This window comes from Cupressus sempervirens, chromosome 8, assembly GCF_028749045.1.
Source record: "Cupressus sempervirens isolate cs-2001-9-10 chromosome 8, ASM2874904v1, whole genome shotgun sequence".
NCBI classification, from domain to species: Eukaryota; Viridiplantae; Streptophyta; class Pinopsida; order Cupressales; family Cupressaceae; genus Cupressus; species Cupressus sempervirens.
This window is the reverse complement of record NC_143125.1, coordinates 831,735,295-831,763,294: the sequence shown is the minus strand read 5'-3', so window position 1 is coordinate 831,763,294 and position 28,000 is coordinate 831,735,295.

Sequence of the window (28,000 nt, the reverse complement as noted above, 5' to 3'; positions counted from 1 at the left end):
TACAAACCATATCTTTGTTATTTTCATCAACAAAACCATCTGGTTGTTCAATGTAGACTTGCTCTTCCAATATACCATTTAGAAAAGTAGACTTTACATCCATCTAATAGACTTTAAAACCTTTATATGCAGCATATGCAAGTAAAGTTCTTACTCCTTCCATTCTTACAACAGGGGCAAATGTTTCCCCATAGTCTAATCCTTCTTCTTGAGCATAACCTTTACATACTAGTCTGGCTTTGTTTCTAGTAATTTCTCCATTCTCATCTAGCTTGTTTTTGAATACCCATTTGGTACCAATCACATTTTTGTCAACTAGTCTGGGAACTAAACTCCAAGTTTTGTTCTTCTTTATTTGATCAATTTCTTCTTCCATAGCTTTATACCAGTCACCATCTTGTAATGCATCTGATACACTGTCTTAGGTTCAATTTTTCTTAGTAGGCATGATTCATTTCTTAGTCTATTCCTTGTCATTGGTCTTGCATCTTTATCACCAATTATCTATTCAGCATGGTGATGTCTCTTCACATATTTGGACAATCTTGGTTCTGTCTTTGTTTCCATATTTGATCTTTCAGATTCAGGATCACTATGCACTTCATTGTCAGGTAGCTCTACATTTTTGTCATGCGTACTGACTTTAGAGTCAGAATGAGCATTTTCTTCATTCTATAACTCAGCTTCTAAATGCAACTCGGCATTCACTGGTTGTGAGTCGGTTGAAACTGAAACTTGTTGTTGAATCCTAGTTTGATTGATGGTATCTTTGTCAATGGGCATTCCTTCATAAGAATACATGAAGGTTCTGTAGTCATCCATTTTCTTTGGTTTTTCAACTTGGACATCTGCATGCTCATCAAAGTTTACATTTGCACTTTCCACAATTTTGTCATTGTTAGTATTTAAACACGTGTATGCTTTACTTCTAGTGGAGTAACCAAGGAATATGCCTTCATCACTTTTTGCATCAAATTTTCCATTTCTAGCATCTTTAAGGATAAAACATTTGCAGCCAAATACTTTGAAATGTTTTACATTGGGTGAGTGACCATACCATAATTCAAAAGGTCTTGCATTTGTACCTTTCTTGACTTGTACTCGGTTCAGTGTATGAACATCCACACTTACAAATTCTCTCCAATATTTTAGAGCAACAATCTTTTCCATCATTAGTGTTTTGGCACAGTCAATCATAGATCTATTTCTTCTTTCAGCAATTCCATTTTGTGGGGGAGTTCTTGGGGCTGATGTTTGTCTCTTGATTCCTTTTTTATTGCAGAATATCTCAAATTCATTTGATGTAAATTCACCACCTTTGTCCGATCTCAAGCATTTCAACCATTTTCCTATTTCCTTTTCAACTCTAGCCACATACCACTTAAACATTTGAAAAAAATCAGATTTTTGCTTTAAAAACATAACAGTCATCATCCTGGAATAATCATCAACAAACAATATTATATATTTGTCTCCTTTGTAGCTTTGTATTTCCATTGGACCACATAAGTTAGTATGGACTAACTCAAGTACTTATTTAGATGGATAGTTTTTACTTTTGAAACTTGACTTGGTCATCTTTCCTAGCTGACATTGTTTGCACATGATATTGTCAGGCTTCTTCAGTTTGGGTAAACCTTTGACTTTCTTCATTTTACTGATATTGATCAAATTATCAAAGTTGACATGACATAGCCTTCTATGCCATAACCATACATCATCAAATTTTGCAACGAGACAAGAGGTATTTTCTAGATCAAGATAAAACATATTACTTCTTGTTTGATCTCCTTTTCCTATCAGTCTGCCATTAGTATCATAGATTTTTGCAGTTTTATTTCCAAATTCTACTTTGCAACCTACATTGCCTAACTGTGAGACACTTAGCAAATTGTAGTTTAGTCCTTCAACATAATATGCATTGTCACATGAGATTTGTTCTATAAGCTTAATGGAACCTTTTCTTTTGACTCGACATGGAGCATCATTACCAAATCTAACACAATTTCCATTATAATGAGTAAAGTTAACAAACTTACTTTTGTCTCTTGTCATGTGATGTGAGCATCCGCTGTCTATGATCCATCTATTATTATTATTCATGCATGTTACCAGTGTTGTTGGCTCTTCTTCATCAGATTGGTCCTTCATGGCCACATAAACAACTTCATCATCATTAGCATTAGAATCCTCTTCAGCAATATAGCACTTCTTGCCTTTGTCTTTGTAATCTCTCTTATCATCTTCTCTTCTATTTTTGTACTTGTTTCCTTCCTTGTATTCCTTTTTTTGTGTACACCTTGCAGCAATATGTCCTACTTCATTGTAATTAAAACAAATGATAGGCATCTTACCTTTGAATCTTCCTTTGCCTTTGTGAAACACCTTGCAGCAATATGTCCTACTTCATTGCAATTAAAACAAATGATAGGCATCTTACCTTTGAATCTTCCTTTGCCTTTGTGAAATCTTCTAGCTAGTAGTGCTTCCAATTGTTCCACATCTTCCTCATCAGTGCTACTATCATTGGAGACATATTTCATCTTTCTTCTTTCTTTCTTTGATTTCACCTTATCAACATATTTTAATGATAGCTTGGCTTTGAAAGTAGATTCAACATTCTCAAGTCTGTAGTTGTCAAATTTAGATAACTCAAATGCAGTGAGTCTTCCTACTATGCCTTCAAAACTTAGATTGTTTCCTAGCACACATCTTAGCTCTTGTATAGCTAATACTCTAATAGCATAGATAGGGAGCAAGGTTCTTAAAAACTTACTATTAACAGTATCATCATCTAATTGACCATTCAAGCATCTTATTGCACTTACCACTTCCTTTATTCTAGCAGCATACTAAACAACATTCTCACCTTCTTCCATTTTCATATCATCAAACTTTCCTCTGAGAATTTCTCTTTTTTCTCTTTGGACATTTTGATCTCCTCCATAAATGTCAAACAGGGCTTTCCACATCTTGAATTTAGTATCACAACCTTTGATATCATCAAATTCAACATAGTTGAGTGTAGAAGCAATCTCCAGCATTGTTTGATTGTGTTCCTGTTTATTTTTTAAATCTTCTATAGTAGGAGCACTAGTTGGATCAACATGTTCAGTATCAATTGAATTTTGAGCATAATCTCCTATGGATCCAAGATGTAGCTTCATCAAGCTTTGCCAAGCAACAAAGTTGTCTTTGTTGAGCTTGGGAGCTTCTCTCTTCGGCATTTTGACCTTCTCTGCTTCTGGTCCTTTTAAACTAAATCACTAGCCGAGGCTCTGAAATGTCCCTTTACTGATTTTACATGGTATTTCCAGCCTCAAATCAGATCTATAAAATCAAACAACCAATATTACAAAGATCGACCAATTTCCCAATAAAACCCAAATCGGGTATGTCCAAATTAGTGCCAAAAAACTTCACAACTTCACAAATTACTAATAAATCTGAGAATGGACATTTTTATAGAAATTTCAGCAGCATAACAGCCTACAAAATTACATTTCCAGATTTGTATAGCCTTTACACAACGGCTCACAAATGTAGGACAAAACTATGCTCAATCGGGCTCCTGAAATTAACAAACAATGCTCGGAAACACCACAAAAACACTCATAAACTATCTCAGAAGTTTAATCACGACCCAATACATATATTCAGCTCTATTTTAACATCTTAAAGTCTGAAATAAAGCAGCAACCCAAACTGATATGAAACACACAACTGAAAACACCAAACTCAAACCAAAAACAACCCCGAAAACCCACAAATCGGCACTGTTCAGCACAAAGGCAAACTCTGTATGAGAATGCACATGGAATGGCTTCAAACTCCCATCCTTAGCCTTCCTAGAAACCTGCAAACTCCCATTCTTGGGTCTCCTTCTCCACAGGTTTGGCAGCCTCTGAAGAACAACAAGAAAATTAGCAAAAATCAAGTTCTGGAATGAGTCCAAAATGCCTCCAAACCCCTTTTAAAGAGGGCATAACCCTAACTCACATCCAAGAGGGGTTAATAAAATATAATTTAATAATAATTTTATTTATTAGTCCATTGGTTTCCAAAGATTAGCCCCTTTTTTCCGACTTCACCTTTTTGGAGCCCTCCTGGCTTAGCAAAGTTTTTTTTAAAAAATTATTTGAATAGGGGACATGACAGGCTCTGATACCAATTGTTATAATTCTTTAGAATACCTAAGAAGGGGGGGGGGGGGGGGGGGGTGAATTAGTTATTCAAGGTCCAAATGCCATAATAAAACTTTTTCTGTTTTCTCTACAAATCCTTAATGGTGCATAACTGAACTTATCATGCATGCAATTTAAATATTTAAACAACTAAGAAAAGTAAACATGCATCATACCATAACACTAATAATTTAATAACTTAAAAACCCTCTAGGAATAAGAAGGTAAAAATGGGGTGGGGATGATACCCACAAAATAACTGTGTAATTGATTTTAACCACTTCTGATGGTCTACCCTATGAGAAGCCTACCTTGTTAAAGGCTACAACACATTGTTAAATGAGACCTTGTTAGTGGATTTCACCAAACTGTTAGGAATGGGCCTGGTTAAAGGACTTCGGAACATTCACTTGGAATGTCACCCTGTTAAAGGATTTACAATATGGCTATTAAACCAACCTAAGTCCATAGGATTTATCTTAACTGTTACAATTGCTAGAAAGTAACAATAATGACTTTGATCTGATACAACTTACAATATAACTTGCAAATTACAGATCACACTTCAACTCAATCCTTTGCTTGGGTTTTAATCACTTTAGTTCTATTAGCTTGTCTTCCTCTCAAGCTTTGTTTCCTTGAGTCTTCTTTATTCATCATCCCAATGCAATCATATCTATGGTAATCCAGTGAAACAGAGTATTCTTTGCTCTCTTTCTCCTTAGCAGCTCATGCTTTCATACTTTCTCACCGCCACACTACTACTTTGTGACCTTATGACTTCTTAAATAGAAATCTAAAATATCTTTCCTGCTCAGTTCTCCCTCTCCAATTTTAGGGTTTCAATGATTAGGTAGGATACAATGTATCTACCACATATTTCTTCTTTATCTAGAAACCTTGTCTAGCATCTAGTTGTATTCACTAAAAACCTTTTTACATGGTGTTTTGTGCCACCAGCTCATCACTCTTATCTTCTATCTAGTTTATAGACTTTTAGGTAACAACCTTGTCAGCTCAGATCTAGTGAATCTTTGATTTCAAAATAATGTAGCAACTTGGCATTATTGGTTTACTGATACTTGGCTTGTTCTATGTTACTCGGCACTTGTATCCTGCTTGACATCTATATATTTACTCGGCACTTGTTTCTTTCTCGGCACTTGATGTTTACTCGGAACTTGATATTTACTTGGCAGTTAATATTTACTCAGCACTTGTTTTCTGCTTGGCACTTGATATTTACTTGGCACTTGTTTTCTACTTAGCACTTGATATTTACTCAACACACTCTAAAATTGAACTTGCTTGGCTTCAACTAAGAATTTGTTCGGCACTAACTTGCTTGCTCGACATTCTCTTATGAACTTAGTTAGGCTGTCACAAATATCATAGCTAAACCCTTACATCTTTGATATGTTTTAATGTGTCTATTATATGTGTCTTAGAATATGTCAACAATACACTATTTCATCAATGGCTTAGCTGATCCTTGCACTTCATTACAACATCATAACTTCAACCTTTCTCTAGGTACTCTAGTTACATCTTATTTATTGCCGCCTCCTTGTCAATCAACCAATTGATAGTATTTGGATCACTAAAAAAATTGTCATTCCTGCAAGTAGCAAGTTTGACATCAATGACAAAACAATGATTGAAAACATTCTTCTTCAATGATTTCCAAAAATATTCCTCTTCATAGAAGGTGTTGGTGAGACAAATAAACCTCAAAGCTTCAAGTGTGTTCTCTAGAGGAGACATCCTAGAATTATCTTTATTTTTAGGGCTTGCAATAACCCTAGATGTTTGCAAAGTTGACTCAGTATGAGGCTGTTTTATCTTATTATTACTATTAAATTCTTTCTAGATGTTTTTAAGGGATGAGGAATGTTTTTTACTATGGCTATTAAGCTTGCAATGAAAATAGGCTATGAGATTTCCATATAAAGAAATTTCCCAAGTGAATAATTCATCTTCCAACTCCATTTTAATTTGATCAGGTATATCAATTTATGGTTGAGGAGAAATCAAACATTTTGCATTGAGATGAGGAAGCGTCAAATGGAATCTTGAACTTGCAAAACTGATCTAATAGTTTTAAGAATCTGTTAGAGGAAAGGCCAAAATTCAAGTTGGAGGTTTTGACCTTCAAGCAGTTTGGAGAACACCTAGCCAAACTTTCTAAAAGTCTCACTTAGGATTCGATAGGGAGGAACTAAATAATGCCTTTCCCACATTCTAAAAGCCCTTCTTAAGAGTATTTTCCCATGTAGCATGGTTTTCAAGAAACACAACCAACAACCCCATTTGAATCATTCAACTAAAACTCACATGAGTTCCTAACTTACACCTCCAAGCATTGTTCATCCAATCATCTAAAAATTTACATGCAAGAAGAAATTTGTTATCCATACACATGAATAAGATAACAATACTTTTCAATATAGATTTCCCATTCTTAATAGCTCTTACCTTATCACTATAGGGAGTGAGCGAGAGAGTTTTCAAACCAGTGGGGTGAGCCTTACCATCTTCTTGTCCTCCAAAACTTGAATCTTTGATGTTTTGCTTAACTCCCACTCCACATCTATTGGTTCTAGCACCCAACTATGCACTTGGTTTTAAATTTGTCTACCATCAAAGGAATCCATAGGTAGGCACACTAGGATGGAAATATCAAAAACATCTAGCTTATAAGAAAATTTCTTTGCTACAAGAATATTTGAAAGATTTTTTGCAACTGGGTTGGTATTAACACTTGGTCTTTTCACATTTTTTGATGGTTTTATACCATTTTAAGTGAGATAAAGTATTAAACATAGGGGAGAACTAGAAAATATTTAATAAGGGAATATTAAAGCCAATTAAAGGTACTACTATCAAGATACCGATGAATTGACTTTTTTTTAATGAACATTGGGCTTAAATGGAAGGGTCTTTTACTCAGAGATAATAAATAAAAACAAAAATGAACCTAAAAAGTCTTCTAATGGTTAATCTCATTAAGTTTATAACTATTAGGATAAAATAGAAAGTGTCTTTGTAGAATTTTAACTTACTAATGCTACTCTATATGTTTTAATAAGTTGATTTCCATATCTATGTTTTCAAGGAAACTAACAAATGATCTTGGCCAAAATGATAGAAATGAAGGTTCAATATTTCGAATAACAACACCTTTCATGACACACTTGGGGAATGTAGAGACATGAGCCAAAATTTTCTAAATGTAAATTACAGGCAAATTTAATTTGTATTCTCTCTCCATTAGAGATAGTTATATAAATTATTGATGTAATAGAGTTAGAAGGAATGCCTTATTAAAGTCCTCTCACTACAAAGGGGTAATTATATCCCTTAGATAGGATACTTGCGTCATAAGGCTAGATTGGGAATTTTCTTCTTCATTTTTTTCCCTCAATGCTTGCATACAAATAAGGGCAAAAAGGACATTTAAAAAAAAAAATAATAAATTTAATGAAAAAATAGGCAATAACCTTTTATTAATAAAAAAAAGTGCAGTTGCAATGTCAAGTGCCAATTGGAAACAAATCCAAAGTTACATATGAAAATAACTTCATTGATTTCTCCTGATAGGAAAGTAGCAATGAAATGTGGGATGTAGGTTAAACACAAATATATTTTAATTTAAAATTCTAACATCATTATCTCATCTTTTTGATGGGGATACAAATAGAAGAGTAACTTATACTTTTGAGAAAATACTTTATTTTTTCATAATGTAGGCATCCCCTTCCATTTCTTTGATACCATGTTAGATTTTGCAACCACTTAAGCCTCCTTTCATTGCTTTGATATCATATTAGAGTTTGTAACTACCTAAACTATTATCAATGGATGCAAGTGTAAATAATTAATTATTATTACACTTTACTTAAGTTTACTTAGGTTAATGCATTATTTTATTATTTATTAGATTAGACACCTAGGAGTATGCATACTCATATAAGTTGTCTTGTTGACAACACAGGAGTTAGCATCTCATTTTAGCACATGGTGTCTACAACACATGAGTTTGCATAATCAACTGAGTTTTCATGTAGACAACATTTTTATTCGCACTCTAATTAAGCACATGGTGTCTACAACATCTTTTTACGTGACACACCTATGTAAGCATTATCCTTTCATCATCACACTAACTTTTGTGCTTAGTGGAGGATAATACACTCTTAGTTGACATGTGCTTAGTTGTGAGTCTTATCACTTTGTTGACTCCTAGTCAGTGTAGAGGCCTTTATATTCAGGCACTCCTAGTGTGTATGTACATAAATTAAATTTCATATTGTTATTCTAATCATACTTTATTGGTCCATGTTTTGCTAGTGCTTGAGCTTCTTGATCCTGGGTGATTTTTCCCTAAGACAAATTCTTACATGGTATCAGAGATAAGGGAGCTTCTCTTCACATAGCCATTGGAGACCATTTTTTTTGCTTTACTTATCAAAGCACCTTGATTTAGATTTGGAGTATGATAGTCATTGGAAGCATCTAAAGCCGAAGGAGACATCATCATTGTGTTCGGAGTGTCGATTTGGTGAATTTTGACTATAATTTTGCCTACCCTAGGCCATAGTCAAAATTGAGGCAATTTTTTTTTGCAAACTGACACTTGAAGGACCGACTTTTAGAATTTGGTATGATCTCTTAGATTTGTTTATTTGATTTTTAGATCTATATTTATTACATTTGTGTCTGCAATTTCTTTTATTTGCATATTCTGTATTTTCAGATCTGTAATTTTTGAATTTTTTTTTGGAAATTTTTTTTGGCCATTAGGCTTGTAGAGAATCATTTTTTTGCAGGACGTCGGGTGGTCAAATCTTGATGCCTATAGAATATTCCATTATTTTTGGCCCCAAAAACTTGGCATTCAAATCCACATTGTGGCAGACACATTACCACATAATTGACGAACACATTTTTACATTCATTTCTCAATACACAGTGACATCACAACACATAACATGACAGTATCAACCTGACAGCCTTGAGTAGCTTTATACCCTAGCAACTCCCATTTTAAAACATCCCTGACATGAAAAACTTGGTGAATGTGGGATTAATCCCACTTCACTACCAGTGGACCTCCCTCCCATCAGAAACTAAAATTGGCCACCAAATCCTCTACTAGTGACTACTTCATGGCTATTACCGATAATGCTAGCAACCATCCCATTGCCAACGACATTTTCTAGCACCCAATTTGCCATATCAAATCCACAACCCACCACATCAGTAGGTTTAGTAGCAACAAGTAAGTAGCCCACTATGCCACTATCCACATGAATACCCCAGCCCAGTTAGCACCACCGTATGGACCACGTCATCATCCATACTATTGACATCATCAGCCATACAGTATGACCCACCAAATCATCTAGTGGGCCCATTTTTGCTGATGTCACCTTTTCATGACATTAAAATTGACAACCGTTTGACCATCACTAGTAGGCTAGATAGCACTGCCATGATTGTTGTTTGGACATCAAATTTAACATTGTGTTTTTTTTTATCAGACCCCTCACCATATGTAGTTTTGATTCGATAGTCCAACATTGGGAGACCATATCTCAGTCATCCAGACTCCAAATCAGGTGCATTATTTTTTTGATTTTGGCTAGAATTTCTTGAATTTTTTAGTGGTGCTATTATTTTCTAGCTTTGATTCAAGAATTTTTTAGAATTTTCAATTTTGGGCAACTATACCTATCCAATCCTGCATTTTGCAAATTCAAATGCTTCGTACAGACTCACCTAGACACATTTGTAGGTTCTATTTTTTTAAAAAGTGCTTAATTGTTTGTGTACTTTCTAGATCTTCAATCGAATTATAGGCTTCTATGGACAAAAATACTATTTTTACAAATAGGTCCTTGTTTGCAGTGTATTGCTTTGATAAAACTTCAAAATTGTTGTACATCTGAGCTACATTACTTAGTTATAGATTTGAACTCTGAAAGGAGGTTGTAAACAACAAAATTAGAAGCCCATTTTTGTCCATTTTGACAAGTGGCCTATTGTAAACACACTACATATAAAGTGCCAAAAGCATCATTTTTGGGGGTTTCTTTGATTTAGTGAATGGGATGGTGTCTCTTGTGTTCTTGTGTCTCTCTTTCTTTGTTGTGCTTCTTTTAATTCTTTGCATCATGGGTTCACCTAAAACTCCACTTTTAACTTCACATAATTATACTACATGGAAAGATATTGTGTCGAGTAGACTAATGGAAAATGGTTTAAATTTATATGTTGATGGTACATTGTAAAACCCACTGATGCTAATGCACAAGTTGATTGGCAAGTTAAAGACAACTAGGCTTTAGGAATTATTAGGAGTTGTGTTCATAGAGATCTCTTCTTCTATATTTCCAGTTTTAAGGATGCCAAAGGTGCTTGGGAGAAACTTGAAGGTTTGTATGGTACAGTGGATGAGGAAAAGGGATTCCAAATTGAGGATGGGCTATTTCTATTGGATCCTAAGAATTTTGACACAATTCAAGACTATGTCAACAAAGCCAATGAATTGAGAGTACTACTTAAGGATTGTGGTAATCCCATGTAGGATGAAAGATTGATTCATCACATCTTGAAGAGACTACCTTTAGAGTATGTATCCTTTGTTTTGAGTTAAAACACTCACAGGTTGGCCATGGGAAGTGCCTTGAAATGTTGATGTTGAAACAATCCAAATTGATAGATATGGGAATTCTCAAGTCATCCAAGTCTACAACATTGGTGGCTAGTAATGAGAACCAAACAAATCAAGGTAAATTTTTTTTTACCAATAAAAAGAAAAAGTAGTGGAAGCCCAAATCACAATTAGAGACACAAAAATCTTCCTTCTCACAACAAGGCTATTTTTCTTCCAACAAGAAGGAAAACACCAACAAGAAATATAAACTATTTTGTGCATATTGCAAGAAATCAAATCATGATGAGTATCATTGCAAGACTAATGATACATGAGTCAATTTATGGTGTTCTTCATTTCAAAAGTATTCAATTCTTCTCTACATTTAAATACATTGGAGAGGGATGAATAATATAGTCACATACACTTGAAGCCTTTAGGTGCCCTGTTGGGCCCACATCATCATTATGTTTCTATCTATGTGTTTTCTCCCCATTACTAATCACTTTTCCATATGTCATGTTTGGGGATTCTAATTGTCATTTATATTTTCTAACATATCCCATATTAAGTTTAAACAAAAATCAAATCATTATCTCCCACCTCTAATAATTCTTTATGTAGAAGAACTAGTTTATATTTACATAGGAACAAGACTCATTTCCTGTGTTAAAATGGGAGCTATGCAATAGGGTATGAACATCCATCACTTCTAGTGGTATGCTCTGGTCAACATTAATGAAAAATGTGGAACCACATAAAAGGCATGTAAATCATTTTGACAGAATTTTTTCAAAAATGTGGTTTTAGTTGAATGCAATGTATACATGGTATCTACAACCTCCTATTTGATGAAACTATTGATTGGCAAGTGCAAAATTAAACTCCACAATCTTTTCCAACATCTTTCCTTTCTACATAAAAAAGAGAGCCTTGAAACCATCCACTACACATTGGTCACCACTCACCTAATTTTTTTTTGTTGTCCTTTTTCATTTGTTCTTTCCTATGTAGAAATTGAAATAGGGAAGAAAAAAGTACACAACCAACATAAATTTTAACACAAATAATTTATATAGAAGTGCAATTTTCTTAATAATTTTCCATGCTGATTACATTTTATGGGTTTCTTTAAAACAACAACAAGACATTGTTCTTATAGAGCTAATAGCTCCTTTTGAATAAATTTTGATATAAAATTAAGAATAGTCACTTTGATGATTACTATGTATGTATATCATGCATATTATGCACACAACTCATGGATTATTCATTGACTAACAAGATGAGGTTTAACAAGATAATAATTTTCTTCTAAAGACTCAGAATTATAAAATAAATAATGCATGGCATAGGAAAACTAAAACTCAAGTGGTGACAATGAAACTAGGAGTAAAACATCAGTTCTCTACGTACTCCCCCTTGATGTTGAGACTCACAATTTATCTTTAACATGACTCAACCTAATCCATGCACCTCATAGTGAAACTCTTCATCACTAGATTCTTATAGAATCATATCATATACTTCATATAGAAGTCAATTATATGTTTACTAGTTTGTCACTTTCATGAGAGATCGCAAGGCTTAATCTTCTCCACATTTCTCTAACATAGATGAGACTCATGACACATCTATATGCCAATTAAAATAAGTTTCATTGACTACTTCACTCAAACTTATGAAACTTGATCCACCACTGTCACTTTTGACATGCAAACATTGAGGGTTGTACAACCTTTTCAACACATTTGTCACTTTTTGCCAATAGAATCCATTGAGCCATCCATAGTCAACTTGCATACAACATTTTGTAGATTTTTCACTGCAATCTCTATTCTAGCATGATTTTTTACTATACCTCATCAACCCACAATTATGACAAGGGTGAAGATCCCAACATTTATATCTTCAATGGATTTCCCTTTGACAATGGGAACATAAAATGCATTCCTTCCTTTGAAATGGTTTGTTTAAACCTGCAACCCGAGCAACATAAGATCTTTCTCTTTTACCAAATCCTAGGCCTTCAAATTTTGGCCTCCAAATGGGCTAGGTAGACTCTTTCATGTCTTTCCCATGTTTTCCTAATCCTCTTCATTTAAATCCCATTTTCTTCGTAATCTTAAAATAAGTATTATTTTTAAAATAAATTTTACTATCACCATGACAAACTCCATCCATACCTATAGAAACATCCTTTCCTTGAACATTCCTTGACAAAATATTTAGTGCACCATGCACAACTAATAAATTTGTAGAGCAAACCAAATCTTCTATGCTACAAGAAGCATCAGAAGCTGATCGTGTTGATTTCAATATTTCTTTTTCTTTTTAAATATTTTTTATTTTGTTACCCAAAACAACATTATCCTTCTTCATGTCATTAAATGACCTTAAATTTTCCTTTAATTCAATATTATACTTTTTAATTCTTTTCAATTATTTTTCAACCCTATCATTTTTAGAAGCTTTCTCAAAAACATTTTTTGTCAACTCCTTATTATTTCATAACATTTTCATATTTGACCATTTCAGTTTCAACAATTCATCACTCAACACATCATTTTCTCAAATTAAACCTTTATTCTCTTTTTTAGCCTTTTTTCATTTCTTCAACATTGAAACAAATAGAAAATATTATGCTAATAAATCACCTTTTATAAACCTTCTCCATTTTCTTTTTCAAATTTCTCTCAAACACCATTGCCCAAATTACACATGATCAAAATATATTTTTATACTTCCATCTTCTTCAAAAACATTCATCATAGATAATCTCATGAATACTCTTCACACCCCAAGATTTTCATCCACTCTGATGTCAATTGTAGTAATTGAAACAAGGGAAGAACATAGTACACAACGAACATAAATTTTAACACCAATAATTTACACACAAACACAATATCTTTATTGACCTTCCATATTGATTACATATTATAGGATGCTTGAAAACTACAATAAGACATTGTCTTCTAGAAATTTTATATCTCCTTTGGCATAGATTTTAATACAACATTGAAATTTAGTCACTTTGACATGCATATTATGCACGTGACTTGTTCATTATTCATTGATTGACAAATTGAGGTTTAACAAGATAATAATTTTCTTCTAAAGACTAATACTTCTAAATTTAATTATGTAGGGCATAGGAAAACTAAAATTCAAGTAGTGACAATGAACTAGATTGTTACTTATAGTAGTGCCAAGATGTATTAAAGATTTTTTAACAAATTTGACCATTTATACTAGCATTCACTACTAGACTTCCTGGATCAAAATATTTTGGTGCGATCAATTTCCCTAACACAATGTCAACTAATTGTCCCACAACATGGACTATGGTGGGGTCCTTTTTCTTCCTTCTAGGCATCTTTAGGCAAGCATCTCTAATGGCTTTTTCATAGACTGGAACATCTTAAATGGCTTGGAATAGGGGTATTTGGTCATGTATGTTCTTCAACTGATCAACAATATCAAAAGGTTTTTCCTCTACTCGTACAGGATTTGTAGGTGGTGGCATTAGAGTAGGTTTTTGAACTAGAGGTGGTAATTGTGGAGTACTAGTATTTTGGTTAGGCCACTATTGAGATCCCCTTCGTTGGTTTGTAGACTGCCACTTCCCTTGGAGTGGTTGCCATTGGTTCTGCTGGTTTTGCGAGTAGTTCTATTGGTTTTGCCATTGGTTACTCTATTGGTTAGGCCAGGGTGGTTGGGAATTCTAAGGCCATTAGGATTTTTGCGAGTTATTTTGCCTAGCATTATTCCAATTAGGTTGATATTGTGGAGGACCTTGGGGATTACGGTTTTGCCATTGATTACCATATGAATTTGAATTTTTCAAAGGCTCCTAAGGCATACCTTGATGTTGGGCCCATGGTCGGCATTGAGAAACAAAAAATACTTGCTCATCATCTCTATCTATCTAGATGTACTCAATTAGAAGATGTTGGTTCTCCATGCTTGCAACCAATTTACATTGGTAACCTTTCTTTTTCTTCCGACAATGAGGGTAGTATTTAGCTAGTTGTAGCTTAGCTTCTGCATACTTCTTCTTTGTAGTCATTGTGTTAAGATGTGTAGTGACATCGTTGATGATGTCTTGTTTGAAATTTGACAATAGGTTAGATATCTCAATTGAGGGTTCTTCTGTAGTGTATATAAGAAATGTGAAACATAGTCTTCCAATGTTTCTTCCTCCTTCTGTGATATCCTAAAGACATCTCGTCTTGAACCAGATACTTTTCAATACTCTTTGTACTTATCTAGAAATAGAGTTTGCATTTCATCCCAAGTTCTTGCTGCATTGGCTCCTAAACCCATGAACCATCATAGAGCTAATTCTTTCAATGTTGCTGGAAATAATTTGAGCTTATGGGCATTAGTGTTGTAGTCAAAACTATGACAAGTATGTCAAATTCAAACAAGAAAGTATCAGCGTCTTCGGTTGCAAGGCCATAGAACTTTGGAAGGCCAGCTATAGGTATATTCTTGAGATTATTAGTATTTATAAGGCTTGGGAGAGGAAATGAAAAAATAGGTTGTGCCATTACTAGAGGTATGTCATGACCAAGGACACTATGAAGAAGTTGAAAATAGAAGGAATAAGGGTTACTCCAACAATTCTACAACTTGTAGATAGTTCTACCATCACCCTTGATGGGATGATAGAAAATATAGTTGTAACCTTAGATTCTCTAGAGTATCCTGTAGACTTCATGACTTTATCCCCCAAAGTTAATCTATCTGGTTACCCTATCATCCTAGGTCAACCATGGTTAGCCACAACTGATGCAAATATAAGTTGTAGATTGATGCAGGAGCATCCAGAGGTATAAGGGCAATCTTGTGTCACCCAAAAAAAAATGTACTTAGACTTAGTTTCTGTTTCATGTCTTTACATTTTTGGATACCCATTTGGCTCAAATAAAGGTTCCAACTCTCATAGTTCATCTATCAGTGCGTTTGAAAATCTCAAAAAAATAGGAGCATGTATTTGGGCCATTATTTTGGTAAACTAGAAGGTGTGAATTGGCCAGATGAATGTAATCATGATCTAGAGCATTCCAAAAAAAGAATTAGGTCAATAGGCCCCACGGTTTGAAAGTTATTGCAATTTTTTGAGTTTTGGAGACCTCCTAAGAATGCTTCAAAGTCAGGTTTGGGGCATTAAATGACCTCAAAAAGGGTAAAAAATGGGGGACGAGTGAAGCTTTTCCATAGGGCTATAGAGCGCTTCGAGAGCTTTCCAAAAATGTAAATGGTTCGTCAATCGGAGCTACGGTTCAAAAGTTATGCCTCCCAGAAGTTCGGTTACTGTTTCTGGATTCTTCTAGATTTGCACCGACTTCTAATGCAGCTTTCGGAACCTTCTATTTCATCGGTGGATGCCTACTAGCACTTTCTAGAATTTACTCCTAGTCCTTAACCCTTTGGGGTCTATTTAAAGAGATATCTGTCATTGTAAAAGGCAGTTCGGAGTGGAGTTTGAGAGGAGGTGCTAAAAGGAGAAATATTCTCCAGATTTATGCTATTGTAAGCCCTTAGGGCATGTTCTGAAGTTTAATTTCCTTGTACTATTTGTACTAGCTTATTTTCTTAGTTAATATAATTTCCCTTTTCTGTTGTGTCCCCATCATAGATTAGGGAATATGATCACATCAAATGGCCAAGCAACAAAGAAATTTGATTTATATCCTTTAGCACAACCATTACGAGATTTGGGTACATCAATTTGGCCAGATTTAGGGGATGAAGAAGAAGAGTTAAATTCTATAGTATAGCTCATGATGTTGCATAGACAATCCTTTCTAAAGCTACAAGAGGAAGATTCAATACTTCAAAGTATCCTTACTAATAGTTGTGTAGTAGAAAAAGATGTATTTGAAAGTTCTATGTTGGAATTAATCACATATGAAGAATGTGATAAGAATTGTACTTTGCTCAAAGAACCTAACATTCTTCATCCACTCTTACCATGTTAATTAGAAGCAAGTCCAATCTTTGAAGCTACTATGATAGAGTCCACCACTACTGTTGAATTAACTAAAGGTCATAATCTCCATGTTAATCCCAAATTAACACCCACTTAGATGGAACTATTAAAAAAGTTGCTTCAAAGGCATGAAAAGGCCTTTTCATGGGACTATAGTGATATGAAAGGGTTGAGTCCTACACTATTCAGCCATAGGATATACATCAATGAAGGTTGTCTACCACTCCGTCAACCCCAAAGAAGGATAAATCCAAGCCTTAGAGAGATAGTTAAAACTGAATTGCAAAAATTGCTTGATGCTAGTTTTATTTATCCTATATTTGATAGTAGATGGGTGTCACCCTTGGTCATAGTGCCTAAAAAGGGAGGAAAATGGGGAATTTTTGTAGATTACAGACAATTGAACAAGGCCACCAAAAAGGATCACTTTCCTTTACCATTTATAGACCAAGTTCTAGACACTCTAGTTAGAAAAAAGTATTTTTCTTTTCTAGATGGATATAGTGGTTATAACTAAATCAATATTGCTCTTGAAGATCAAGACAAAACCACATTTACATGCCCATGGAGAACTTTTGCATACTCTATTTTACCATTTGGTCTATGTAATACTCCTGCAATATTGCAACGAACAATTATTAACATCTTTGCTGATATATCACATGATTGCATGGAAATATATATGGATGATTTCACAACATTCAGAGTCACTTTTAAGGAAGCAATGATGAATCTTGAAAAGGTTTTGGTAAGGTTTCAAGAACATAATTTGGCACTTAATAGTGAAAAATGTTTCATTCTCATGTAGGAAGGTGTGGTACTTCATCATTTCATATCAACTGTAGGAATACAAGTGAATCCAGCTAAGATAGAGGTAATTCAAACATTGCCCATACCTACAAAATCAAAGGATGTAAGATCTTTTCTAGGTCATGTTGGATATTATAGATTTTTTATAAGAGATTTTAGCAAAATAGCTAGCCCCTTGTATAAGTTACTCACAAAAGAAGCTAGATTTAGTTGGACATCTGAATGTGATGAAGCCTTCCTATAGCTTAATAAAATTCTAACTACAACCCTAGTTTTACAAGGCCTTGATAAGAATTTACCTTTTCATATATATGTATAGATGCCTCTGATTATGTCATAAGTGTAGTTCTAGCACAACAATACCAAAATCTTGAAAATACAATCTATTATATTAGCAAGAGCCTTCATGGACCAGAATTAAACTACTTAGTGATAGAAAAAGAATTGCTAGCATTAGTTTATGCCCTCAACAAATTTTGGTATTACATAGCTAGCTATTCCATATTTGTTCATACTGATCATGTAGCAATTAAATATCTCATGAATAAACCTGCTATAACCAAGAGGTTAGCAAGATGGTTACTGTTGTTGCAAGAATTTGATATAACTATTGTTGATAAGCCTGGAAAGGCCAATGTAGTAGTTGATTATTTATGAAGAATCCATCATTATGATACTAACACTACTTTGGTAGATGATGCATTTCTAGATGAGAATTTATTTCATATTGCTGTTCAAACTCCGTGGTATGCAAACATTGCTAATTACATTGTAGTTAATAAAATATCAAAACATTTTTCTTACAAGGAAAAGAAGCTGCTTGTAGAGAAAAGTTTCCATTTCTCCTAGATAGATAATCCCTTGTTTTACACTGGACCTGATTAAGTTATGAGAAGATGTGTGAGATAAGATGGGACATATGACATTCTACATGCATGTCATAATGAACCATGCAGAGGACACTTTGTAGCAAAAAGAACAACCTTGAAAATCTTGACAACTAGTTATTACTGGCCTACACTTCACAAAGATGCAGTCAACTATACACGGAAGTGTGATAAGTGTCAAAGGATGGGCCGACCAAAAAGAACATATGAAATGCCTCTTAACCCTTAGATGGCATTAACACCATTTGACAAATGGGGCATGGACTTTATTGGTCCAATTGATCCTCCATCTAATGGGAAATCCTATATTCTTGTGTGCACTGATTACCTGACAAAATGGGTTGAAGTCAAAGCCATGAAGCATGCTCATGATGAAAAAGTTACATAATTTCTATATGAAGAAAATTTTACCCGCTATGGTGTACCCAAAGAGCTAGTCACTAACCAAGCTATGAAATTTACCTCTAATCTAATCTTAGAGTTGATGAAATAGAATAACATCAGGCACCAGAATTCCAGTCCTTATCACCCTCAAGCTAATAGACAAGCAGAGGTCACAAACTGTGAGCTGGAGAAAATCCTTAAAAAAATGGTTCATCTACATCATTGGGATTGGACCAGTGGATTACAAGAAACTGTTTGGGCTTACAGAATAATATATAAGACTACTACATGATTCACACCATTTAAACTCCTATATGGAAAGGTAGCAATGCTCCCCACTAAATTTGAACATATAACTTTGAGAACTGCAATGGAGCTAGAAATTGAACTTCCTGTAGCACAAAGAGAACATCTCCTGCATCTTAACTCTTTTCATGAAATATGTGTTGGCTCCTAATTTAACAAATTTTCAAATAACCAAGAAACTAGATAAATTCATCTAAGGCTAGCAACTTGCTATGATAGATACACTAGACTATAGTCATGGGCCAACTTTAAGGCATAACTCCTTCTTCACTTTAGGGTATGCAAAACCTAGGTGGGTAGACCTTAGATTCAATTCATATGGTACCAGTGAAAAAACATATTTGTGAATCTAACAAACTAGATAAAAGCCCTTATATCTCTTAATAACTCATGTAATAACACCGATCTACAATAGCTGAATGCAAATCTATGAAATTCATAAGGTAAGTGAGGCCATCACATTTAGGTTCTTCAATATTAAAGGGAAAGAATGTTGATTTCAAAAAACCCTCAGATATGTAGCAGTAAGACTTTAATGATCCTATAGCTGACCAATGCCTAATCCATTGTGCAAATCCATGAATCAAATGCATACATATGGATATTTGATACTTATTTATATATTCAGATATATGATCTATCTATTTACCTTGTAAATAAACATCTATGCTCAATCTAAACCTCATTCTTACATGATATCCCCATCAGTAAACCTACAAACCTATTGAATACTCTGAAGCATTTACATAACCCCTTGAGTTATAAGCAACAATAAAACAACATACAGCCTTAAGAGACTACAACTATGACCTAGGCTCTTTGTTCAAAGATAGTAAAACATTGAAGATCACTTATAAAGGAGACAAGATTCAAGATGAAACTCAACCATTTGTTCTTCTTTGTATTCATTTCCTTGAAATAATACATTCATATGCATGAAATCAAAACATGAAAACACCTAACACATCAGAACTTGTTGTATTATCCTTCCTACTACTATTAATACAAGAGAGAATATGCTAAAAAATGGTGTCACAGCCATGAGAACACATCAAAAACTAGAACCAAAACTTGGTATCACAATAGTGAGTGGTTTTTTCTCCAAAAACTAGAACCTACACAATGAGAAAGAAAGGGAATGATATAGGGAGAAGTGAATTCTTGGCTCTGTTGTATGCCTGACAAGTGTCCTATCAAAATTCCTTCCCTAGAAGATGAAGCAACCTCTTTCTACCCTCTCTCTTCTGATTTGATTTCGTTTCATCATTACTTTGTAACTGATTTATAAATATCTATTTTTGAATGATGAAAACCTCTTGCTTGCCAATATATCTTATTTTCCTTATGAAATGCTTGTGAAATCCCCACCTAACTAACTTAAAAGTGATCAAAATCAACCCAAACTACATTTTCACTACCTTTTAACCATATTTAGGTCATTACTATGTCAAAAAATTAGTTCTAAACTTTGTCACCTGAATATAGTTGCACAATAGGAATCTAGAAGAAAACCTCCTATAGCATGAACATGCTACTTCCTGTGTAAAAACTAACCTCAAAATTAGAAAGTTTGGTTTCTCCTAGTTCTGACGATATATAACATCGCATATTTTGCATACCAGGAACCTCCAAAAAGCCATTTCAAAAAATACTCGCCTAGCATAAAAAAAACTCAGGTCTGCAACTTCAAATTTTGCAAAAAATTTTAAAATCCCCTAAGTTTGAACTTTAGAATTAATTATTTTTAATTTAAAAATCCGACATGCACTTCATTTGAAAAACATTTTAAATTTTGGCATTTAAAATATTTTTTTCCTTTTCCCTTTGCCTTCAAATTCATGGTCAACTCTCTATTGACCAAGTGCCACGTGTCACTTGTTGATTGGTCAACCTCTCAAACTCAGTTCCACATCATCACTGGGCGGGCCCAGTGCCACATGTCACATGCTTGCATACCTGTTTTGCTTAAGCACCCTGCATCTTTTTTTTGTGGAATTGCCTAGACCACTCGATCCACCACGTGGCAGCATCCTGTGCATCTGCCTCGAATTGCTCCTCTCACGTCAACTCATCACTAGTTGGCACCCGTCACCATGTGTCACAATCCCACAATTGCACATTGTTTATTGGTCGAGCACTTTCTTTTTGCGGGCATGCACCCACCATAGGATCAGGACACGTGGCAGCATCTGGTCATTTGGTCTATTTTGGCGTCACCTCAAGTCTCTTGTCCTTTCATTTAAAATTATACTTTTGGGCTCAAAATTTGAGGTCTATTTGGCCAATTGCGGACCCCATGTGCGAGTTTGGCTTCTTTTTAAAAAGCTTGTGTGTTAAAGACACTTAGCCTTATAGTGCTTTGGTATAAAAATAAATGAAAAGTACTTGAATTTATGAATGTGGGACTAATGAGTTACATCTATGCCAACCCCTACTTTTTTTCATTTTGCGTGAGCTTTCTTTGCTCGGGCTACTGCCTACGTTTCTCATTTCATGCGTTGAGTGTTGGTGGATACCATGTCGTAGCTTGAATTTACTTTGAAAACGCCCTCCTTGTCATGCATTGGCTTCTTCCTCTACTACATGCATGGAGTTTGGCTATTAGCTAGGTTCTCTTTGTTATTTGCATGGAGATTCATTGATGCCTAACTCTTTATTTGGCATGACTTCTACTATGTTTGGCTGGCTGTTACTCTGTTGAGTGGCATTCCATACCTTGCTAATCCGTGATTGCCTTCTTTTCATATTGCTGCCCAACTCCTCACATTTTACCCTTTGATTCAAGTTTGAGGTGTTGGTGTTTTAAATGGTACTAAAACTACTAAGTGACAAAAAGCTTAATACCTGAATGACAGTACATACACAATCTAAAGACTAGCCTATTCTTATCAAGAATTGCATATGTAAGGTATTTGGACCCAACTTCAACAAAACCACAAATGGTTTTCTACTCTTTTGGCTCTGCACAACCAGGGTGGGTATACCCAGGGATGGTTCAAATATGAAACTACTGTATGAGGATTATTCTTAGTTTCATTCTGATTCTCATTTCAAAATCCTCAAATATATACATAATTCTTACTAACTTGCCAAAACACATCCCATAAAAAGATATGGCCAAGAAATCTTCTATAGATCTGCAGACGTTTTCAACAACAGTAGCTAACTAAAGCTAAAAAGATTTTATGCAGACAAGTGCTGGCCAACTTTGAAGATCTACAGGAAATAAAAGTAAAATTTAATTTGATGATGTATTTGAACAATCATTTGTAAGATACTTCTCTTTCAGCTTAAATAACTTGATCAGTGCCTAATCCATTGGGGTTTCAGAGTCTATAGCAAAATATAAGATCTAATTTGTTGCCTTACAACAAATTGTATCAGCAATTCTTATCAGAATTTATCATTCAAAATCCTTTTCAATACTTAAGGAATCTTATCACATTCATCAAAGCTTTTACTTAATCCATTGAATTAACAACAATGATAGATGGATACACAACCTAACTAGATTGCATTCAATTGCACAGGCTTTTACTCATACAACATTAAGGTAGCTAAGTATTGAGTAGGAAACAAAATTCAGAAAGAACTGATATGGGGACAGTTCATAGTTTGTATTCATTTCCTTTGAAAATGGTACATCTTTTACAATAAACTCAGAATAGCCTTCAGAAACAAACATAGTTTATTCTATCTTCATGTATTTTCCGAAAATTTGATAGAAAAACACATTACAAATTTGCCTTCAAAATTTGGACCAAAAACTAGACTAAGCACAATACTTAGAAGAAAAAGAATTCGGACCCTTCTTTAGCCTTGGGATCTCACTTAAATAGTGTGAGATGCAACAAGCTTCAGGCTAAACAAATGACAGGTGTCCTTCTAAAGACAGGAACAAAATAATAGAAAGGTTAACTACAACAAACATTTCTTGGTGGGTCCCTTTCTGTTATGCTTCTTATTTGTTGAGATACAAATAAAAAAAATCTGATCTTAAAATCAATCTTCATCCTCAGAGTAAGTAGCCATGAGGTTTGAAAGTGATGTGTTGTCTTTAGTTATCTGTAAATTTACTTCAGCCCGGGGAGTTCCTGTGTCCTCAGTATTAACTTCGGGGGTGATTGTTACTTTTTTAGCTTCTTCCTCATCATCTTCTGATATTTGTTCTAGAAACTGATTTTCCCATTGATTAAAAGCATCATCATCTGGCCAATCAAAGCTTAGAACTTCTCTTTGTATCATTATTAAAGAATTTTCTTTTTCTTCTAAAACATCAAATTCTTTCCCCTTATTAGTATAAAATAACTATACTTTTACTAATTCCTCATTAGTCTTAGCCCAGAACCAGTGGCCAGTCTCACTCATGATGTTTATCATTCTTTCATTAATAATTCATCCATCTCCCTTTTCCACTTTTCTTTTTCTTTTAGCATATCCACAGATTCTAAAGCACAAGGAAAAAGTGTGAAATTTTCAGCGATGTATTGTGAAAAGCAGAGTGTTAATCTTCTTTGTAAAGAATCCCTTTCATCATCAAAATTCTCTAGCTTATTTAATAAATCAAAAATCTTCTCGACTTGATGATAGGGCATTTGAACTGCAGATATACATATGATTGTAATATCATTATTTCTCTCCCTCCATTTCTGTGCAAGAAGAGTCAGCTTATCCTTATCCTTGTTCAATTCATCCATGAGGGCTGCAATTCTGGCCAATTGATCAAAGAATTTTGACCATTGTATTTTATCCCTCAAATATATTATACCCTGTTTCAACTTTTCTTCATATTGATTTCTCAAATCTATCTACAACTCATGCAATTTTGTTTTTTCTGCTTCAAAGTCCTCTGCAGTATAGAATTGGGGCCTTTCAGGGGTGTCAGGTATTTCAATGATAGGGGTTGATCCAAAAAATGACTGTGAAGGGTATGCAATTCTAAGTGTACTGGATTCTCCCACCTTTCTTTTCCCAAGTATCTTCTCCAATTGAGATACCCTGTTTTCCAGCTCAATTCTCTTTTTTACTTCTTGATTGTAGGCATCCACCACTATTTCATACTTATTCTGCAAATCAGTCATTTCCTTTTCTTCTCTCTTTGCAGTGGCCAAGGAAAATTTAGAATAGTCCAAATTCATGTAGGCTACCTGTACATTTGAATTATCAGCGACCCTCCTCACAATGATATTCCCTATTAGTCCTGAATCATTAGGCTGTAATGGAGTAGTCCTGGATCCTCTTCTTAGTAACCACATAACAAGGGCAGCTTGATCATTACTGAATGTTGTCCCTAAGAATTTCTTTTTATCTGGATCCTATAATCCTAAATTATTTGATACAGAATTAAAGATTAATGCATCAGCAATATCCCAATTGGGCAATAATAAAATATTTGCATTTTTCACCATCTGTCTACCCTCGTCAGGGGTTATATTTTGGAATTCCTGTATCATTTGTTCTTTTATTTGATTCTGAATGGAGGCTTCATCCATTTCTGGATGCTCTGCTTTGATATCCCTACACCTTTGTTAAAAAATGTGCATGTTTTCCCTCCATGCAAACTGATGGAAAACCCTAGATTTAACAAAACTGTTATCAGACAAAAATTGCTGACTGGCCTGCTCCAAAACAGGGTCTAATTCCCTTCCTCTGAAATCTGCTACAGTCAATTCAAAACTTGGCACAGGAGGCTCCTGGGGGTTCCCTTCATCAATTTCTATTTGAGTGACAAAAAATCCTCCTTGCAACCCCATTTGTTCAATTTACCCATTGGTGAGCTGCTCTTCCTCAATTCTCATTGGAGTTTGGGAAGGTGAGTAACCTTCATCATGGGATTCTTCTTCCCTTATTATTTTTCTTCTTTTGGGAGAAGGTTCAGGGGGTCTTTCTTCAAGGATAGTACTAGTAGATTCAATTACCTATTTTTCTTTGTTTACAATGGACATCTGCTCCCGAATAATAGTATATCCTATCCTCTTTCAGACAACCAGTGGACCTACTCCTATGTTAGGGGTGAAACCCAATTTCCTCATAACTTCTCTGGCTTTATCTGGAAAAGAATCAATAAAATGTTGTTTCTTTTCATTCATTACCTCCATTTTTTCTGAAAATGTACTCATGAGTTTATTTATCCTATCTGCATTATTTGCAGCATTACTAAGAGGACTATAATCTTTGTCAAAACAATTAATGAATTCCAAAACTTTTGAATAGACTCTCCATTTTTCTTTCTTTGTTTCTTGTTCCTAGAGAGAATATTCATTCCTTATTATATCTTCAGGTAAATAAAATTCATGCTGACTTGGATGAAGCTTGATTCTATGTCTAAGAGCAGAATTAAAGAAGTCTTCTATGTCACAAAAACGAGCATGAGATACTGCCATCTTATACCGATCCAAAAATTTGTAAAGGAAGATCCACCCTTCTTTAGTTATTACAAACTAGTGAGCTATAGTGCAAGTAGGAAAAATTGATCTTGTTCCCCTTTTGTGCAAAAAGGTCTCCTCCACTCCTCCCAACTGCCATAAAAATTCAGCTACCCCTACCTTTACAGGTACTTGATAGGGTAGTACATGGGGTGTCCCTTTGAAACCATAGACCCTAATGACAGTTGAGACTGGATATGGGATGATATCTCCCCAATTATGTGACACTTTTAAACTGTGGGGTCTGTCCATAGGTCTAACAAGATGCATTAGTGCCTTAGGAATTCTGGGATTGTCACTTAATATGAGGCATCTTAGTTTAGAAGCAAAATGCCTATCAAATCTGACAAAACTAGCATTTTCTGCCTCCCAAGTCATGTCTGCACTCCATAATTGAACTGGTAGTGCCTCCCCCTCTTGTTCCCTATTTAAAACCATTTCTTTAGCAAAATATGTAGCCCCTTTAAAAAGAAACATATGCATCACTAGGGAGTACTGACCCCAAACCTTTTCCACCTTGCCCTTTGCAATCCCCACTAATCCATTGTGAATCTCATTAGCTAGGTAGGATGCAAAATCAAAAAATATTTCTACACCGAAAGAAGAGATTTGGGTGATCATATACATGAAGCTCACTAGAATAAAGTCTTCTTCACCCTCTCTGAAGACTCTGCACAGGGTCTTGTATATTTCTACTGCCCTGGCATTAAAGCATGATTTCTTGAAAGGTTCTTTAGAAGATGATGTTATTGTTCGTAGATTTCCAATCTTGCCTATGTGGGCTTTCAATGCACCTTGTCTAACTATATCCCTTTTGGACATATATTCTTTTTCTAACTCTATCAAATTAATGGGCACATGATACATGGTGAGAGGTCCCAGACTGAAAACCTTCCTAATTTCTTCTGGACTAATGGTAATTAAAACCTCACCATCCATTCTTCTCACTACCTTAGTGGTTGGATCATAGCTTTTCGCTACAGTTTCAAGCAGGTCATAATCCATAAACACACTGGGAACAACAAGCTTCCCAAGATCAAAATTCCATATATTGGCATGAGGGGCATATAATTTCCTTTCTGCGAACCATTTTTTGAACAGACTCAAACCAGTTTGAGAAGTTTGAGCATCCTGAACCCAATTATCCTTATCATACAGTCCATCAACTATCCTTAGCCTAGGGTTCAATGAGGTTAACCTCTTAACTTGTGTTGTCTCTACAGTAGACTCAGGAAGCAACTCAAGCAAATCATCATGCACATTCCTATCCAAATAATTTACTGCACCTGAAAATCCCTTCTTTGGAGGCATCTTGGACTTATTTTTCACAGAATTGGAAAGCCTACGAGGATTGTGGTAGTATTACTTACTTGAATTTTGTCTTTGTTTTCCTCTGTATTTCCGCAAACTTTTCGCGAACAGACAACTTCACAATTTCTACTAGGCTTTGGCACACTTTCCTTCAGTAATTGCTTCTGCACAATAATTTCTTCAAATCTTTGCTCGCATAAGATGAAACTGATGAAATCTCTCTGTATTATACTCTATTTTTTCTCACAAACGATGCTTTCATGTCTAATTAATACAAGGAGTGGCACTACATTTTGTGTTTAAAACTGTGCCGTCGATCTTTAAAGATCCTACGATCATGTGATACAGAGACAACAACTAGGAGTTGCATTTGACATGTCAGTCACTTTACCCAATGAGAACTTATCATGTATATCATTCTTTCCTTGATGGCGCTTGTATCTAGACCCATTGACATCTGAGGACACGTGTCAGCATGTCGCTACTTCATTATGCATAAAAAAAAGCATCTTGCCATAGCGAAGCAGTGACAATCGTCGATCTGATTCAGAATCAATCAAATGATATACTACTAGGTTTGCTCAGAAAAAGGCGGTGGGCCCTATCGCTATGTCGCATGGTTTAAAAAACATGCAATTTTGCATAGCGAGGTAGCGAGGACCATTGATTGCGTTCCAAGCTGACGTTCGGGATCTCTTTGCACATTCGGTCAGAAAGGCATTAATGAAAACAAAAATCTCTACATAGTTGGCACCTGTCAAAATTTTTTTGTAGTCCTAATTATCATTCCACGTCACCAAAGGTCACCGCCGATCTTTCTTTTTTACGGGGCCTCGCTACTTCACTAACAGTGAAGTATCTGATTTTTCTGATAGCGAGGTAGCGAGCTCCAGCGTTTTAATAAATTCCATACCAAAAAATGCAAGGGGCAGAAGATAATAATTTCTGTTACTTAAACTGCTTCTGACAACGGCATTTATGACTTGTTATGCCAGCTGGTGAAGTCGAGGCATCAGCAAAATGCAACGTCACTG